The sequence below is a fragment of the Cornus florida genome, unplaced genomic scaffold (assembly GCF_030987335.1).
Source record: "Cornus florida cultivar Cherokee Brave unplaced genomic scaffold, ASM3098733v1 CherokeeBrave_3.0.0_Hap2_Chr03, whole genome shotgun sequence".
Taxonomy (NCBI): domain Eukaryota; kingdom Viridiplantae; phylum Streptophyta; class Magnoliopsida; order Cornales; family Cornaceae; genus Cornus; species Cornus florida.
Window position 1 is genome coordinate 83,652,744 of NW_026775573.1, and position 12,041 is coordinate 83,664,784.

The following is a 12,041-nucleotide window of genomic DNA, read 5'->3' on the forward strand; positions in this document are numbered from 1 at the left end:
TCCAACTTCAGTTCGATAGATTTCAGCCATATTCGATCGATCCAAGTCCATGGTTCGATCGATCGAACTTTCTCCAGTGCAAAAAAGTTAAATTTTCAGCTCACAAAAAGTTGTCCTTCATCCAATTATTGGGGAATATTTGTTGTATGACCCCAGCTTATTTTGGGTGTCATTTGACCTACCTATATAAGGATAATGATTACTTTTTACATCATATCATATCATACCTTGTAGAACTCTTGGAGAGGAAGCTTGGAGGAGGAGGAGGCTAGAGACACCATTGGAGACTCTTTATCAACCAAGGAGCAAATCTCTACCATGGAGTTAGCCCTTGAGGGTTGGAGAAGCACTACCATGAGTGGGTAGACATCCTCTTGGGGCTAGAGTTAGCCCCAAGCATGCTTTTTACATCTTTATTTTGTGTGTTACTGAGGGATTAGTGTTATAATACATTTTTTGGCACTTTTATATGTATAGATCTTGTTTATTCAATGATTTATGTGGTTTAATGCTTCCAGTTGATCATTTCATTCTATCCATATGTCTATGTATGCTAGAATAGATGTTTATGTGTTTGTCTCTATTTTTTGTGTTATTGGTGCACGTCTATGTGTATTAATGCCATAGATCTAGAGATTGTCAAAACATTGTGCTTAATGGAATGCTCTTGTAATTTTCCTGATGGTTAATGCTCATTTTTTGATGGATTGTGCCTCTCCCTTAGCTTAATTAGTTTAATTTCATGTCATTAGCTTAATTGTAGTGTAGTGGTAGCATAGTTGTTAGATGGGAGAACAATCCATGCTTGTTGTTTGATGTTCCATACTTTTGAATGCAAGTAGCATATGTTTCTAACCTTGCGGTGTATTTGGCTTGTGAGCTTAATGAAAGGATTAATGACTTACTAGATATATTGTGCTTTTCACATGCTATTTAGACAATATATACTTAATTGTTAGATATATTGTGCTTTTCACATGTTGCTTCGACAATATATACTTAATTGGTCATCATTGCTAGTTGAATCAACCAAACACACGCACACATCAATATTGCAACACACATTTCCCTCATTAGACACTTGTTAAGGGTGTAGAAAAGTATTGTTTGGTGGTGACCTCTAAACCCCAAGATCTTTCTCTCTTTCTTACTTACTCTTTTTTGCATTCAATTATTTAGTTTAATTTGCTTTCTAGTTTAATCAACCAATCAACTATTTGTTTGATCACTCGACCTACTAACCCTAATAGTGATTCCACAGCCAAATTCGACTCCAATCCCTTGGGACGGTCCCTACTCACCCTAACTATATTTTTAGTGAAGGTAGTTATGGCTTTTATAAATGTAAAACTTGGCCTTCGCCTTAATGCAGACTCTTTAAGCTTATGGTAGGACGACGCATCATCAATATACATAAAATGAGAATAAAAAAGTGTGCTTAGGCACACATTACAAATTTAGAATCAAATATACATATTTGACAAATTAGGCTACAAATGGCTTTTCAAGCCAACCTTTATAAGAATGGAACCTTCAAGTCCACAAATCATCCAAGCATAACGAGAATCTCAACCTTGATTCCTGTACTTGAAAAATGTCCCCACTATGTGGGTGAGTAACATGAAGCTACTCGTAGGAAATGAGCATGCATTGACCTAACGTTTTACAAAGTTTTTATATTAACTTAAAATAATTCAAAAGGGTCATGCCACCTAACGTCTATGTCAAAGGTGAGACTCAGGGAGCATCCTAAGTTACCTTAAAACATTCTAGCATAAATCACATCATTCATGCAATTCAAGCAACATAGAAGCATGCTATACAAAGCAACAAGATATAGATCTTTAAAGCCATTAACTTAAAATCTAAAATGCGAAAACAACTAAAGTGGGTCATGCCACCTAACGTCTATGCTCCAAATGAATCTATAGGATCATTCATAAGTTACATTTGAACAATATAGCATAGATGTACTTAACAACATTAAAAACATGCAATGATTCATTAGAAATCATAATGCCTGAATGTACTTAACAACATCCAAAACCTGCAATGATTCATTAGAAATCATAATGCCTGAATGTACTTAACAACATCAAAACCTGCAATGATTCATTAGAAATCATAATGCCTGAATGTACTTAACAACATCAAAACCTGCAATGATTCATTAGAAATCATAATGCCTGAATGTACTTAACAACATTAAATCGCAAATAACCAAAACCACAAGTCACAATTAAACATTGGTTGCCAACTTGGAATTGAATGCAAAATCAAGTAGTGGAAGACTTGGACATCAAATCTTGGATAAAGCCAAGACCTAAATGGTTATTCCGGGCATTAACCCGCTGGGAATACCACCCTAAGTGTGCACTATAAATGGGGAGAACTCATACCTCCCGCACTAGAGCCAAACTCTATCTATGTCTCTGTAACAATGTCCCAAGTGACTCCAGAATAAATAAGTTAGCAACTTACATACGAAATATATATAAAGCACGAAACTACATTCCATGCACAAGTAGGTTGTAACCACACAATACATGCTCTAAATCCACAACTATGATAGGATGACAAATGTTGAATCTTCAGAGTGCGATTCGTTACACGCTATAACAACATCACATGTCGAATCTTCAATGTGCGATTCGTTACACGCTATCACAATTTATTTCAACATTGAAATATAAACTCATGCATCCATTACAAGTCTAAAATCATGCTTCAAACATATTACCAATGTCAAATACATGATTTAATTAATGATGCAATAGAAACAGAAATTAATCAAATAAACTAAGTGATTTCCCTAGGTTTCAAATCTCAATCAAATGGCCCCCAATTAATACATGTTAACAACATAGCATGGTCATTACATATACCAAATCAAAAACTTAATTAGGTCATTGAAACAATAAGGTAGAATTTAATTAAAACATAATAATTAAATCTCTAACTTCTAAAGCAACTTCAAATGGTCCCAATTTAATGTATGCTAGTAAAGAAGTTCTAGTCATTACAACTATCAAGTTAAAAACTCAATTAAGCTAATGGAACCTTTAAATTGATTTTAATTAATTCTTTTAATTAAAATGTCTAGATTTTCAAACTCATCCAAATGTTTTAAAATTAAAGTATGTTAAAGAACATACCAAGACTTAATTTAAAAGCATATCACAAGTTAATTTCATGCAAGGTACGTCCATGAGAATTAAACTTTTACCAAAGGTAATTATTAAATAAAAAATGCAATTCTTATTCAATTAATCCCAATTTAATATATGTTAACAAATATATTAAAGCCTAATTTATCATCATGCCATAATTCAATTCTAAGCTATATACATCCTTGTAAATTAAATCTTATATAAAGAAATAAATAATACTAATTTTCTAGATTTGATACAAGGCATGCAAACAAGCTGTATAATTACGGAAAACACTCAATACAACACATACATAATCCTAAAACATCCCCTACCTCAATTTGAGATGGAAATTTCAAAAGCCACTAAAATGAAACGGCTCCGAATCTGACAATACTTCGGGGTTTTATCGGGGACAACGTCGTGAACATTAAACTCCAAAGAGGACCTACCAATATCCTAACTTGACCTCAAACCCAAACTCAAAAATTGGCCAAAAACGGGTTCTAATAAGGGGGAAAGATGCGCGTAGTCAAGACAAACACAAAATGCAAAGGCACTATGACTTTCTAACAAAGGGAAGAAGGTTTAATTGAGATCAGAAGGGTGGTAGCCCCCCTTGGGCTACCATGGCAGCGTCTGGTCATCCATGAAGAGAGGGGGAGATAACTTTTTAATTTTGCAACCCCCTATTTATAGGAAAACCCTAAAAGTGCTCCGTCGGGTCTGGAAAAGTGGAATTTGAGCAGATGTGCTCAAACGGCAAAACTCTATGAACAAAAAAGAATCAAAATGAGAAAATATGAACAACGGAAGAAACGGTGTAAAAAACTGAGTCCGGAGCGGAGAGATATGCCCCGAACAAGTTTGGCGACAACCGGAGCCAGAAACCCTAAAACTGGAGAAAAATGACCAGAAGGGAATTCTAAGAGTACGCGACTCGACAAAAAGTGAAAATGAATCCAATACAAGAATCCAGACTCAAAATAAGGCATTTAGCAATAACTTTCATTAATTGCACAATGATCCCTCTAAAAAGTGAAAACTGCACTAATGGCCCAGAATGAAAATATCTTCCAAAAATTTTTTCTTAAAAATCCCTAAACTAAAATATCTTCAAAAGATATTTACAAAAAACACCCCAAGAAAAGAAAAAGATTCTGAAAAACTATGCATCCATGCCCCTATAGACACCGGGAGAAACCAGAGTACTTTACTGTAAAAGTAAAGATACATATTTCATGGAAACCACTTAGAATGAAGATACGTGAAGTCAAAAATCAACTCCAAACACAAAAAGTGAGGTTATGCCAACAAATTGACAAAAGGGGAAAAGACAAAATAGGGAAAAGGACAAAAAGTGAATAGTATCGAAAAACGAAAAATGTGAAAATGACTCGGTCCTTAAAGAAAGTTGTCAATTCAGGGGAAAGAGTCTCAGAAACCATTTCTGAGCACTCGAGATGACACTAAGTGACGAAAAACCAAACATAAAATAGAAAAGACAACGAAAAAAATTTATCCGTAAAATTTGAGGAAAAAGGAAAGGAAGGAAATGACCGGGTCATTACAATGTGTTCAATTATTACCAATTTGTTTTTGATATCCTCGGGTATTCGGGTGTGGGCCCGACCAACCTATATTTAAAAATTTGGGGGTATTACATAATTGCCAAGAATAAATTATACACGCTAGGTAGTACCTTGTGGGTCGTAATTATCTAGAATAACTTGCTTGGTATGTGACCACGTATCCTAGTCTTTCCACATTTATGCATTAAATTCCAAGTAATTAATCATGGATTACTTGTAACTTGTGAATTGGTGCTTGCCTTGCACATTTAAATCTCATTTAGTACACTTGAACTTGTGTACTTGTTTGTGTATTTAAATCTCATTTAGCATATTTGAATTTGTATATTTGCTTCATTCATTTAAACCTCATTTTGTATACTTAAACTTGTATACTTGCTCCGTGTGTGTAAATTTCATTTAGTATACTTATGCCGTGTATACTTATCTTATGCGTAATTCATTTTGCTTAGTATACTTGTAGTTGTATACTTGATTTACAAGTTTTCCGTATTGTTGACCTTAAGGATTCCATCCAAGGACAATCTAGAGGTTTTGATAATAACAAACCATTAATGATGTTAAAGGACTAATGTTTACATTGAGTGTTATATAGATTATTCACATTCAAAAGATGACCTCAATGAAGAGCACGAAAGATCATTCCAAGTATTCCATTACTCAAGATCACATCTATGGATAACAAAGGAGACAAAGAAGACATAAAGTTGCAAGGAACCAAATGTAAAGTCCATCCAAAGACAACTTGGACATCAATAATCAAGAAAGCAACTTAAATAAAGGAAGAAAGCAAGAATACCTCAAATCCTAAAAGATCATGAACAAAGCTTGAAGAAAGGGGTAGATAGCTTGGTGAGTACAACTTAAATTGTAAAGTTATTTTTGAAGTAACTTCATTTGAAAGCTCATTTCTATAGGACCATGCATATCATATCATCATTCATATGCTCATATATCCATTAGCAATAGACTATGCACTTCATTCATTTATAATTGCGCATGGAGTCTTTGCTAACGAGTGAGTTAGTTTAAGCTTGAATAAGCTTTGAAAGAACTCATTACTTGTGCTAGAAATGCTAAGATCATGCACTTTATCATATAATTCATATTGGTCAACAATTAAGGCACGAGAAGCCTTCATTACCATGAGTTGGTAACGGACATTAGGACCCCAGAATGCGCGTCATGAAAAATTGTGTTTTTGGCTAAGTGTGAAAAATGGATTTTTGAAATAATGATTATTTCAAAATAATTTTTCCCGGTAATAACTCTTTATACTTCAACTAGCCTAACCTGATTTTATCAGAATTTTTGACCAAGTCTACATTGGTCTACACAAAGATTCATTTTTACCAAAACAATTAGAAATCCAAATTTGTACAAAAACAGAATTTCTACATTTTGATTTAGTTGGATTTCAATTTTCTAGTATTTTTTATTGAATCCAAATGGGGGGTACTTCCTTATTTACATTGTAAACTTAAAGTAAATAGAAAAGACATTTACTTAAATATTTTCAATGAAAATAAGGTCTGTGCAGATGTCCTATAGAGCACTGTCGAATCTGTTAACTTAGAACATTTTCTGAAGCATTAGTTCTATTTCGGTCTACCAAAATACAAGACCAACTCACTTCGGTCTACCAAAACAGAGATATTGAGGATGATGCATCAGTTCTATTTCGGTCTACCGAAATAGAGCACCAAATCACTTCGGTCTACCGAAACAAAGATGCTGAGAATGGTGAAACCATTTCGGTCGACCGAAACAGGAAGGGTGTTACTTCGGTCTACCGAACCAAGAGTACTGAGAGTGATGAACCAAGCTTAAAACCATTTCGGACGACTGAAACACAAGGGTGTTTCATTTAGGTCGACCGAACCAGCGCGAATTCAAACTCAAACGGCTATTTCACCTAGAACTAAGTGCCCAACAGCTATATTGTATATCAGATGTCTATAAATAAAGTTGGGGTTTTCTGGTTTCGAGTTGAGGCTTTTAAAAAGAACTTCTACAGAGTTTTTGCTCTAGTTCCTCCCTCTCCTTGTGGAGCTTTTGCTCTAGTAGTCCATACCAGGAATCACCATTGAAATATATTGCATATCATTCATGTGATTCATCTTGCAAACTTAGAGTTGAGCTTTCATTTGTAACTCTATGTATGAGAGCTTTGATTTGTATATTTGTCTATTTGAGAGACATTCATTGTGAGCTTCATTATATATCCATTCTTGAGAAAAGAAGACCAAGAGGTGCTCTTGGCAAGGGAAAGCTTGTTTAAGCTATTGTAAGGGTTCTCTTTCTCAACCCGTAAAAGAAAGAAGGTGTCTCTCTAATGAGAGGATTTTGTAGAGCTCTCCACCTACAAGAGTGAGCAATGGTTCCTTCTTAGCCAGCAAAAGAAGGAGAAGTAAGATAGCTTCATTACAAGGTCGGTTCTTTACCCGCAAGCAAGAACATGTAAAGGTTTGCTATCCACCCATAAGGAGGAGCCATAGTGGAATCCTTGAGAGGTTTTCACAAGGCATGGACGTAGGCCGAGGTTGTGCCGAACCATGTACATCGCGTGTCCTTTGGTTTGCAATTTCTTTAACTCTTACTCTCTTTATTTCCTTAACATTTTCCATTTCATAATCTTAATACTTTATTTATGAATGCTATGAGATGGACATGTTAATTTGAATATATGAGGAGGATGGGATGAATGCTTGGATTAGGTTGATTGTTTGATTGATTTTAGCTTAGAGTATATGTTCTCTATTAGCCTTTTATATAGCTAAAATTATGTTGCACACCAAGTGTTTGACAAAATGTATATTCAACACATCCTTCACATTTAGAGTTTATAAGCATACCAAGTGTTTGATATATTTGTTGTAAACTCTATAATAATGTGTTTCGTGACTTTTTCACCTTGAATATTACTCATATCAATATTGTGCAAATGCTAGTTCTAAATGGTTAATTGAAATTGAATGCATTGAAGCTAGCCGATGGAAACGACTCTTTGTTGAATCAAAATGGAAGGAAGCAAAGAATTTGCTCCCCCTACTAGAATCAAGGAAATATATGAGATACTTGAACTTTCCTCCCTTATTAGAATCAAGAATTTCTTCTTCATTCACCCGTACCTGAACTTCAAAGACAAGAGATGGAATGAAAGAGGGGACACGAAAGAATTCATTTGTTAAAGCAACCACTCAAGTGTAGTAAGATCATTGCTTTGCATTCTACATATTATGCAATTTCTACACTACAACTCACTAGAAGAGCATTCATCACAAAGAATCATATATGGCTCCAAACTAAAGAGACAAGTAAAAGAAGTTTAAAGTAGCTAAACCGAAAAAGTTCCATAGTTTGCTAATGACCCTATTCACCCCCCCTCTAGGGTCATTACTTGGGCAACATATATTAATTGTATGCTTGCGTATATATGCTTAGACATTGCATAACTTGTTTTAATATGGTTTAGTATACTTGAAAGTGTATGCATGTATGTCGTGCATTGTGTTTCAACATTGTTTCGTATAATTGGAAGTGTATACTTGTATGTTGTAGTTCATTTTAATTGCATGAGTAGCTTAAGATGATCCCTTAGTTCACCTTGGAACATAGACGTTAGGAGGAATGATCCCTTGTGATGATCTATGTTGAACTTGCATGGCATTTGAAACTTTAGGGTATACGTATGCGCTTCTTCCTACGAGTAACTTGTTTACTTACCCTAAGTTGTTGGGTTATTTTTCAGGTAAAGATACCTTGGTATGGGATGCACAACATCCCTAGGTCACTTTGTTTATTTTGATGTGATTTGATGTATTTTAACGAGCATGCAAGTGTTAGCATGCATCGTTTTGTCATTTTAAGTTATATTACATAGTTAGGCTAAAATGTCATTTTTGCCTTGAAATATGTAATGTGTGCCTAAGCACACTTTTGGACATTTATTTTATGTATATGATATGTGGCCAAGGGTCAAACTTTATTTGAAATAACGTGAATGTAATAAATGTTGAATTTTGCCTTTAATGGAAATAATGTGAAAACTGATGGTTTTAACGTGTTGTTTTTGCATCGGAGTGTGCATTGTGTATGTAATTTGCTCTTTGGCATTCATTTACCATGTATGAGGTGTGACCAAGGGTCAAACACCATTTTATTTTTATTTTTGCATTTTGGTTTCATATATTGCATTTTTGGGCAAAAATAGGAAAATGCGAGGTTTTAACTGTCTATTCTCAAATTGGGTGCTGCAAAGTGTGCACGAGCACATCCACTAGGACTCATTTAATATGCATGAAGTGTGGCCATGGGCCAAACGGTCTTTTGATTGCATTTAGGTCCGGTTGTTGCATTTTTTGTCTTTAAAGGTCATTTTTCACACATTGGGGTTCGGATAGGTCATATTTTACGTCAGTGGTATTTTTTAGCCGTGGATAATTGTAACGCATCCTAATAGGTAAGTTACATCTGTGTGCATGATTTTTTTTCATAAAAAAAACCCTTTCCTTGGTGAAATGAGCCTCCTATGGATTCATTACACATTTTTTTGCATATTCTGGTTTGAGGGTATTTTGGGGTTTTCCTTTCGGAAATAATTTTCGGCCTTGACATGGTCGCTTGGAAAATATGATTTTAGGGGGGGATTCTTCACGGTATTTTTTTGAAAAATGTTGTCTTGGTCTCAAAAACCCCGAGTCGGTTCCATTTTTCTGGTTTTCTACTATTTTGGTTCAGAATCTGGGTTATTGAACCAATTCTGTGATACCCCCGGATTTCTAAATGCGTGTTGGCCAGGCCCACGCCCGAATACCCGAGGATATCAAAAACAAATCGGTAATAATTGAACACAGAATACAAATATGATAAATAAGAATAAATAATTTGCTAAAAGAAAACTAAAATAATAATGCAATAACTCCTCAGAATAAATTCTTATTAATAATAAAATCATTCTGATACAATTAATCCTCCATTAATACAACTCGAGAATCTATAATGTGTGGACACCTAGACAAAATCTTAAACTGAACAAGTAACAGTAATGACTATCTACATGAAACATAAATGAATCTCCTAAATAAACTCGGAAGAATGAAATAGACTGATCCCTGCTCAGCACGAACAATCCTCTACACCTAAAGAATACCTGAAAAAATAATGGTGGGTTAGGCTTACAAACGAGTTCTACTCTACTACAATCCAAGCAGAGATCCGATACAAGTATACATCCTAATCAATACAACAATAACTAATAGTCCGTATATATATATATATATATATATATATATATATATATATATATATATATATATATATAGATACACACTATAGGATGCTCACTAGACTATAGGTCTGTCTCAACCTGAATAGAAGGTAACATGCAAATCGCACATAAAGTGGGCACGAGTACCTAGACCTACCAGGGCACCCAGATGTCTACTATATTCAGTTATTCATCCTAGGCAATATACGCACCCTAACCATGATCCTGAGACTCAAGCTCATATCATGGCTCATAACTATATATATATATAAAATCCATCCTAATCCAAAATATAAAATAAACATCTGGTATGTCATCTAACTAATTCAGTTAACCTGACATGAATATATGTAGAATTTAACATTTTAGTTAATCCATTCCGTTATACATGAATAGGTAGGACTTAACGTTTTTAGTTAATTCGTCCCTAATATGCCACCATCCTATACTGGTGCATATAATGCATATGATCCATAAATGATGCAACAATTATAATATCAACATTAAATACATCTGATGAGTGCTGAAAATTGTGCATTTAAACCCCTTAAGCTCGAGTATTGTATGACATTTATCTATCTTATTTTCTCATTTTAGATTAATTTCATGTTATTGCCCTTTTCATGTGCTTATCCCCAAAATAAGTCAATTTAGCCAAATTAGAGCATAAAAGAAACAATCTCAAGCTGAATGGAAGAAAGGAGCAAAGTAGAAGCAAAGTGGTGGAAAACAACAAGCTTCGATCGATCAGACAAATTTTTGATCGATCTCACAGTGATCGATCTAGCCTTGCCAAGATGGATCAAACCCCTTGTCCTTATCCTCAAGAATTTCTATCTTTGATCGATCCAACTTTCCTCAGATCGATCGAACTTCCTTGATCTTATCCTCATCTACCACTTTTGTCTTTTTCCCAAAATATCCCAAAAATATCTCAGATTTGTCTTTTTCCAAAAAGGCACCGCCAAGGTTTTATCTATCTGGCCTTACTTCGATTGATCTGGCCATAGTTCGATCGATCTCATCTGAATTCGATCGATCGAACCTCCTCAAGTCCAAAATAAAACAGAGTCCAGCTCATTAAAAGATGGCTCGTGGTGCAATCATTGAAGGGACCCTAGTGCACGAGAACTGACCATTGGGTGTGACACTTGAGCTACCTATATAAGGATTTTGAGCCATTTTTACATCACATATCATCATATCAATATATCATCATATCATCATATACAATCTTGGGGAGGAGGCTAGAGATTAGAGAGACATACACTATTTGAGAGTTCTTCCATTCATCTAAGGTTTCCATCAAGAAGAAGATCATTCCTACCATGGAGATGGCCTTTGAGGGTTAGATGACTACATCAATGAGTGACTAAACATCTTCTTGGGGCTAGAGTTAGCCCTAAGCATGCCTTCTAGACCTTGATGTTTTGTATTTTAAGGGGATCTATGTTGTAATCTTATCTTGACATTTGATTTATATATGAATCTTATTTTTACAATAATTTGTGTTGTTTAATACTTCCAATTGCCATTTGATTCACATGTCTATGCATGCTAGAATAGATGTTCATGTGTTTATCTCTTGGTTTTGTGATATTGATGCATGTCTATGTGTATTGATGCCATGAATCTAAAGATTATCGAGGCATAATGCTTAAATAGAATATTCTTGTGGTCTGTTTGATGGTTCATACTCATTTCTTGATGGATTATGCCTCTACATTAGTTTAGTTAGTTTAATTTTCACGCTTCTAGCTTAGTTGTAGTGTAGTTGCCTTATTTTCCTATATAAGAGGATAATCCATGCTTGTTGTTTGATGTTCCATACTTATGAATGTAAGTAGTATAATTCTCTAACTTGTTAGTGTGTTGATTGCGAGCTTAAAGGAAGGAATAATGGCTTAGTTTGATATATTGTGCTATTCACTAGGTTGTCTAGACAATGTATACTTAATTAGTCATCCATGCTTGTTGATTTAATCAATCACACCTCTTTGTATTGCAACACATATTTTCCTTCATTCATTA